The following is a 9,364-nucleotide window of genomic DNA, read 5'->3' as shown; positions in this document are numbered from 1 at the left end:
GGCCGGATTTACCATAGGGCCAGATGGGCCCGGGCCCCAGGGCCCCCAAAATTGCCCTGTGCAGTGTGCATCTTCCATTTTAGCCGAAAAACACCATGTTTTGGGCCAAATATAGCAAATTGCAAAATGTTGCGCGCTTCCTCGCGCACTGACCTGTTATATAGCAAAATACAGCTTCAATTCGGGTTAAAATAGTCTTAAATTGAAATTTTTCGCGCGCTTCGCGCGCTTCGCGGGCAAATGTCTATAGTAAAATCTAAAAAAACTTGGCCACTTGTGTGCACATGCCTTCCTCACGGTGCGTATGAGGCCTCCAAATTTTGGCCTTTCCCAGGGCCCAAAAAAGGTAAATCCGGCCCTGTAATAACAAGGGGTGAAGGGGAGAGTGACGTCACGCGTCCACTTACGATCATCTAAATCCTCGCTAACATTCAAATTTAAAGGTTAGTGATTGTGGAGATGTGTGATAGACACACCTATACTCGTAGCGCAGTCTAAACGAGGAGACAGAAAAGCATAGTGTGTGAAGTGTGTTAAACTGTGCACACTTTACATACAAAAATATGTGAGGAGGTGTGTGAGGAGAACTTAGCACAAATACAATTATGGATCTCCTCGAATTGAAGGCAAAAATGCCAGAAAAAGACGTCCTAACCCCCCTATAGGGTTCTCCACTTTGAGAAGCTTCTCGAATTACTGCTTTTTGGGTCTAACCTCCTCGAATTCATGTGTTTGTAAACACTCAACTCCTGGTTTCGCACGCGCTACACACGCGTTAGATTTGGTAGAAATTTAATCGGCACTCAATTTAATCAGGTTTCAGTAAAGTTATTTGGTGCTTCTCTTTTAATGGCTTTATGAGGCCAACGGTCATGTTAATATCATGTTGGTACCTTAAAAGGTAGTTAGTTCAGGCTTATTTAGGGAACTGTGTATAATACTGATTTCGTTTTCACGTCCTCTGTGAATATAATCTAAAAACCTTAACTTTAAACAAAATAGGCTACGCCCATTACTTTGATAATCCAACCAGCAAACGGTTTGAAAACGTTTTTAACAGGCTATATTTTGGACATTTGGTTTTGGTGAAAACGTTTTAACAACGTTAAATATAGGGTTATATAAATGTCATGAAAACGTTTTATAAGGAATTAAACGAATAAATGAATGAATGAATGTATGAAAACACAATACAAAATATTTTTTTAATGTTTTCAAAATGTTATTGTTAAATATTTTCTGCAAACATATTTTGCCAAATATTTTGTCAACACTAAATTAACATTATTGCAGTAAGTTATCATAAAAACGGTTTTTAATGTTATGAAAACGTTTTAAACCCTGACATTTAAATGTTTTCTGGCAACCTTTTGCGAATGATGTTAAAAATGTTATGTGTTTACTGGCTAAGGGCAACAATTTATAATATTTTTGAAATCACAACTGAAACGGTTTTGTATAAAATTATTCTGAAATTGCTAGGAATTATGTAACATTAGCCATTCGTATCCTTTTTACTGTTTAGAACATTGACGAAATAAAATGTTCTTGAACGCAACTTAGATGTGTAGGCCTATTGTATATATTTAGTTTGACGTACCTTACACTGTAAATCGCTAGTTGTAACACTTTTTAAACACGTTAGGCGTTTAGTCAAATTGTTATTATCATATAAGTACCTTTTCAGAAAAAAGTTTCACATTTTGAAACATATTCTCTATACATATCACAAATCCAAAATAAAATTAACCCCGTCCCTTTGGTTTACAAGTTATCACACTTTGAATTTGTATCTAAATACATCCTTAACACTTATCTGTCCAAAATACTCTAAATGTTACCGTTTAGCTAAGCGACATGTGTAGATATCAAACATCAACATGTATATAGTCTAACCACCAGCTAAACACCACTGTTTAGATTGTGTTTAGAATTATATATATACAGGTTGATGATTGATATCTAAACATAAACCCATGCTAAATATGGTGTTTATGATTGAGTATATGTGTTTAGGATGTGTTTAGATGCAAGTTCAATGTGTAATAATTTGTAAACAGAAGGGACTGTGTTGATATTATTTTGGATTTGTGATGTAGGAGAATAGGTTTCAAAATAATGAAACCTTTTTCTTAAAACGTACATGTATAGATAACAATAACATTTTGGCCAAACGTCTAACGTGTTTAAAATGTGTTACAGCTTAGATTTACAGTAATAAGTCTTTTTAAACGTTCTCTTACTTATTTTATAAATTGTCAAAATTACAAACATTCCATGTACTTTTCCATCTAAAATTATGAAACATGAACTTCATCTATGACGTTGTCTTTTTTAAAGACATTTCTTGTTTGAAGACCAACCTGCTGTGTCTTAAATAATTAAAAAGAATACTTACTATAGATTTTCCTGGTCTCTTAAATGCAATACTTAGTATTTTGTTTTTACGATATACTCGGAAACATTAACTCTATGATCTGTATTATGCAAAACAGTGTGTAGATTTTAACACTTTTCTTACAGTCTACAATTCGTAAACACGTTTAAAACCTAAACACCAATAATTAAAATCGTGCTTAAAATGCATAGATGTTAAGTTACCTGATGCCATGTGTTTAGTTATTTAATATTACTTTAAAACAAACGATCAAACTCTAAACAATACAAAAAAGTGCTGAGTCTTTGAGCACTGTATTTGCGTTGGAATCGAGCGACATCTGTGGTAAAATTATCTGTAAAATAAGAATTGTTTCTTAACATATTCTTTAAAATATTTTTACCTGTATAGACTTAAGTATTTTACTTGCAAATATCAAAATTAATTTGTTTTGCCACTGATTGCCAATATGTGCTTATAATAAACTTTAGAACGTTTTTAGAAAATGTATATTTGTTTTTCTTTTGTTCCTCGTTTAATGCGTTCATTACAATTAATGGTGTAGTTGTTTTAATTGACATTGTCAAGTTCGTCGTGGGGGGGGGGGGGTGGTTCTTCATAATATTTTATACGGGGATGTGCCACGTAGATTTTTGGTTGCTGAATTCCCCTATACCTACTTGTTGCTGTTTTTGCAACCCATTGGTATCATTATGGCGGAAAGGTTTCTATACAAAAACGATTCTCTTATAAACCATCATGCGCACAGTTTCCACCTCGTTACACCTCAGCACACATTTTTCGTCCCACAGTCTTTGATTACACTGCACGGTTGAGTGCATAGCATCGTGTGAGCTGTGGAGCTTCTAGCTATAAAATGGGCCTCTGTAATTGGTTTTTCTCGAAACCTCAAGTGTTCCCTTCATCCAATCAGAATTTTTTAAATATCAAACGAAAGCTAACACTTCCCCTAAAACACTTTTCGTCACTAGGTCAACAGATAACGCAATTCAATGTTGATAAAACTTATCCAAGCACATTATTAACCAAAATTTAGGTTTTAAAAGTCAAAACCTCTAGTGTTCTTTACAATATTTGTCAAATTATATGTCATTAAAAAAAGCACGCTTATATTGTACATACACTAGCGTCATTAGAATTAGCAATGGCCAATTCTCTTTAAGTTGCAAATCTTGTGCAAAAAGTTACTATTTTCGCCTGTTTTGTCATACGGTTGTAAATTCAATGAACTATGACTTTGCTAAAGACCGCTTACAAATTGATATGCCCAAATTTGTACAAAAAGCACCCAAATTTGCCCAAATTGGGTGCTTTTTGGGCACTTTTGCCCAATGGTCTCCTCTGAAAACCCATCCATCGATATGTCAAAATCCCTGAAAAGTAGGGGAGAGCGGGGAGTGTTCGCCCTAGGGGCAGGTTCGCCCACCCCTTGTTTCTCAGCACTACAGCTATCGGGGAATTTGGTGATGGCAAAATTAGTTGACGTAGGTCATTATAAACTTCTCATATTAGCTACGCGACATATAGGGACGTGTTCATCGAACTGCAGCCAAAACAAAAAAATTACACCAAAACGTAATTTTTTCTTGCATTCGTAATGTTTTATTATCATTGATACATAAATACAGATGGTTTTAATGGAAATCTGTATTGGGAACATATGGGTATTGTCAAAGATTTAATGCAGTTATAAACTCCTTATTCGATTTGTATTTTGCATACCCTAAAGAAAATACAAAAATGTGCACAAGGGGCACGTTTGTGAAGGCCGTAAACGCAAACTGGACGGGAACGCAAACTCTATACAAAATTCCCACTCAAAATAGTATACTGCCCTCTTTCTTATGCAGTTCGTTTTAAGTTCAATAGAAGGCATTGTTAGGAGAATTCACTGCCTCATCAGCAGGTCAATACACCATCTTGTGGTATGTGATATTGTGTGCCCGGGATTGTGTGTTTTTTACGGTTAGATCGTTGCATCAAGAATTTCAGGTGTCGTATTCAGCACAGATCTTATGAAAATAGGGAAGTCTCGCAAATTGTCCCCAGTATGGCTCATCTGAGACTAGTAAACCAACTTTTTATATACCCAGTGGCGGCGCCAAGGGGGAAGGGGGGGGGGGGAGTTCCCCATGTGTTCTTTGTCGTCAGTTTGGCCAACCCGACCAACAATACAGAAAACACACTATTTTGACCAAAAATGGGGATAAATACGCCAAATTCGCCCAAGTTTAAGATAAGTTTCCGATTTTGAACTAATAATCCCCCCTCCCCATACACACCCACCAATTTCCCCACTCCACTGCATAATTGTATTAACCCGGAACTCGTATTGCAATAATACATCGTGAGTTGGTGTACGGCGCCCTTAAGACCTTGAATAATATCCATCATGTCCATTAAATCAGTACAATGTTGAAACTTACGATTGCATCTTATATTCTCCTTACCCGATAAAGTTTGCGTTTCCGTCGTCAAAGACCGAACTCGCAAACTGGTTTGCGAGTTCGTGTTGTTTGCGAAGGCAGCCGTAACACACGTTCGCCCTTTTGAGGATGGGGCGTGTTCGCCCTATATCTTCCCCGGGCGGACTTACCCCAAACTGGAGGGCGGACCTGCCCCATCAGCGTATATGCAAAATATTGTTAATTATACCATTAAACAAGGTAAAACTACTGAAAAGCATGTTTTTCTGCCTCCGCAGGAGGTAGTATGCTTTGAAATTTACACCTAAAATGCCGCACATTGCGCGGCATGTAGGCCGATTGTACAAATTTATATTCTGACAAGTACTCTAATTTCCGCCCAATATCGAGAGCCCAATATATATCCCCCACCTCTTTGCGCCATACATAAATTCGCCTATCGCCATTTCCGAATGTTCAAAAGGTAATCACGCTTCCTCAGCATGTGCAATAAATTAGCATTAAAATTAATCTTATTCTATAGGGATTCTAGAAACGCCTAGCACGTGGCGCCAATGGCGTGGGTCTATCAAGTTAATGAATTATGCATTAGAATATTTTCAAACTCATATGTTGTATAATTGAAGACCGAATTAAAAAAGACTAGCTTGCGTATGCCGTCCTGTAAACCAGACCAAAAATGCCATACTGCGCAGGTCAGCAACCAATCACGGCGCGCCTTTGTCATGACGTCAGACGCAAACTAGTCTTTTTTAATTCGGTCTTTAATTATAGGTTGTAGCCTCAGCGCTCATCAGCAGCCACACCACCTCAATGCCTTCGGTGTGATCAGCAGCTTTATCGTTGAAGACAAGTTGGAAAACCGTTATGCTGTGGCAATGGGAATACACCTCAAACAAGGTTTAATTTCATGATTACATGAAACCTGATTATTAATGCAAAAACTTTGGCTGGAGAAGTTGAAGCTGACGTTCATGGCGACACTTTGGTTGTGATAATTTGACATCATGGATTGTTTTGTGCAAACTTGGAGGTATTTTTGTGCCACGGCGAGTCAGCAGACCGACTGGCATGCATGCTAGGCTCGACTAGGCCACAATCATGATCCGATGCATTTGAACTGCAATGTATGGTATGATACGCCTAGCCGCGCCTATGGCCGGCTTCATTGCTGCCCGGGCATTGCTGTTCAAATACATGTACTAAAGTATTGCAATTTTATTGCGTTGATATAATTCGGAATAATTCGTTTTAAAGTATTTGCTTCCCCAATTCCCATGCGTGGTTGTGTTTTATGTTCTACTGAGTACTGTTGCAATATTTTTGCATGCATACCCATGACCGTTTCAAGACTTTGACTGAGAAATTTGCTTTTTGTTTGTTAAGATAAAAATAAAAATAAAATGAAAGAATCATCTTTCCCCACACAATACTTCTTACAAACAAGGTGTTGATATTGGCCCTTTCGATGCAAGACAAAGCACAAATGAAGGAAACAAAACAAAACAATAATGTTTTTGATTTTTATTCAATTACACATACAAAAGAGTAGTGACCTATAAAAAGAACCCCCTAAATATAATAATATTAATATTATTTTAGTCCTGAATACAAAATATAATAAACAAGCATTAAAAAAATCTGAAACGTTACAATCGTAATTTTCAGTCAAAAAATCCACGAGAAATGACTCTTGATACAACTTGGGCATATATGCATTTAAAAAACAGAAACGGCTGCCTGCATCTGGAACTCTTCATATCTGAAAGTTTGAAGGTCTTATTTCATACATCAGAATTATCTGCAAGATTGCAAGATGGCTTTAGGTGACCGTGGCCCTATTGGCTAATGCACAAATTTAGATTTTCTTTCTATTTAAATAATATGTTAAAGCTTATGCCCTGTAGATTACATTCGGTTCTTGAGATATGGCCTGTCAAAATGGTGCGAACCCAAAACAAAAAATTGGCAACAACTTTCTTTTTATTTTCTATATTTTTGACAAGTCCAGTTGCCAGATGATTTTATAATTACATGTATGAATTATGCAAAGTAAAGATTTCAGATACAATTAAAAGAGCTATAGTAGGCCTACTGAGGCATGGTACATGGGTAGAACACACACTGTAGACCTACTACAAAATTACGGTTGCGTTTTGGCAAATTTCAATTTGCATAATTAATTTGGGCCACTTATTAGAAAAGTTGATTAGGCCCTAATTAATTATGCAAATGGAAATTTGCATGGAAAAAAGGCATTCATGGGTTTTATATCTTATTTTGTAGCCGATCTGAACATTCTACTTTGTACAATTCTTGCATATATAATTAGAAAATAAGGCCTACCTGACATCATTGCATATCAAAAATAAAAGAAATTTGTTGCCAACTTCTTGGTTTCGCGCCATTTTGACAGGCCATATATTTTGGTAACCGAATATCCGATTAAAATAAAATTTTCAGTCTTGTAATCAGGAGAGAATGGACTCACATATTTCAATCAGACAAAAATCTATATCCAATAGCGTTACCTTAAAGCTAGCATTATAAGTGTCTCCTTAACTAATAACAAAAGGTGCCCACTGGTATCTTGGAGGCATTGTCTTTTTTAAAGACATTTCTTGTTTAAAGTTATATGGTATCAGTATTACTCATACCACCGTTTTTGTCCTAATCCATAATCTCTCCGAAGTTGTAAACATAATACGTTTAAGCTCACTTTGGACCCCTATACATTTTACCCTGACCCGACCCTTGCAACAAATTTAGGGACTCCCAGAAGAGAATCAATACCCTGTATACTCGTGCTAAATGTTTGCATCTAATATGTTACTGTTATGTAAAGTTTAAACCTTTTTTGTGATTAGGGTGAACTTACCCCACCATATGGGCGAACCTGCCCCAATATGGGGCAAGTTCGCCACTTTGCAAAACTTTTTTGTTTGCTCTATCCTGTTGCTATTGTAAGGCCTATTGTTCTGGGACTGTGGCCGTATATAGCTAAGACATAGGGCTTTCACATGGGCTAATCAGGTCATCCCTAACCTTAAAATTGACATCGCTAGGCTGGTCAGAAAAAAATAGGGCGAACACTCCCCGCTCTACCCAAAACCATTGGGTGCTTTTTGGGCACTTTTGCCCAATGGTCTCCTCTGAAAACCCATGCATCGATATGTCAAAATCCCTGAAAAGTACCCCAAAACCGTGGCACATCCTGTACATCTTCAACCGGGAAGAACCCCCTCCCCCATAAAAGGGACATGTTTTTGGCAACCTTTGGGCCACTTTCAGAAATTTGACAAAGACTAATCATAACAAGGAAAGCAAGCTTACCTTTGATCTAATTGTGTAGTCGATATGAAATAGTGAACACTAAGGAATTGTATTTCAAAAATTTGTGTACACGCTGTAATCTGTATGCGGTCAAGTTAAGCGCTGACAGTTGCAGGGTATAGATTATGTATGCTAACGAAGGACCAGTTTGTATTTTTAATAACAACAAACATTCAGAAAAGGAGAAATTTAGGGGAAAAGAAAAGCACCCAAAATGCAGCAAATGCACGAACACGTACAAAATGGGCCAAACTGGCAATGCGATGTCCATGTCACTCTTTCAGCATGGAATATCTACGGAAAGAATAATTGTACGCGTGTGTTTACATCACTTGGCATTTGCAGCACCTGATTAACTTCGATCATTTCGATCGGTAAATAGCTGAGTTTGATTGGTTAATAGCGGGTAATGTGCGTTATCTTTGCTAGCATTTGTGTTTATTTTGTTGAAAATAATAGTAACGCTCTTGTCAATCATGTTTATTCAGCATTAATTCTCGTGATTAAGTTTACAGCTTTCCTTTGGCGATGAAGTTTTTGGATTTGGACGAATCAAAAGTAATGACGTTGCGTTAAAAACTAAGAAATGTCGTTTTCTGTTAGCTCGCTTCTTGAGTTCTTGAATCGCTACTAAGTGGTATGAAATTATTTCGCTGTCACATAATGTATGCTTTTCGTAAATAAATGTTATAAAAGGTACTGAATGTGAATTGCGTAATTTTTGACGTGGTTTCTAAGTTTTTCTATTGCCGCTCGTAGAACAAGGAAATAAAATCCTTCGCCAGGCTACCCTAGCTGCAGCCTGCATCTATATGTAAGATTACAAGGCACGGGACTTTGGAAGCTAAACAAATTGCATATCGGCCATGCCACCCTACGCCATAAATACGTCCAGCCCGATTTCCTTAAAATAAAAATGTTCAAAACGGAAACTAAATCAGAAATCAACAGATTAGACTACCATTTATTATGCTCCTGTTTTGCAGTTGAGTACTCTCTGACTATCTGAGGGGCTGACTCTGGGATATACTTTGATTGTGTTGACACCATGGAATGTGTATTCATTGACATTGCAAAGAGATCATGATAGTCGCTCCAAAGCATTCCATCGTGTCGTCTGACGATTGCCTTTTAGGCATGAAACTCAGAGTAATGACTACCTATTCTGTAAAGACTGTTATTTGAATATTATTTATTTATTTATTTA

Source organism: Amphiura filiformis, chromosome 14, assembly GCF_039555335.1.
Source record: "Amphiura filiformis chromosome 14, Afil_fr2py, whole genome shotgun sequence".
NCBI lineage: Eukaryota > Metazoa > Echinodermata > Ophiuroidea > Amphilepidida > Amphiuridae > Amphiura > Amphiura filiformis.
This window is presented reverse-complemented; position numbering follows the sequence as displayed.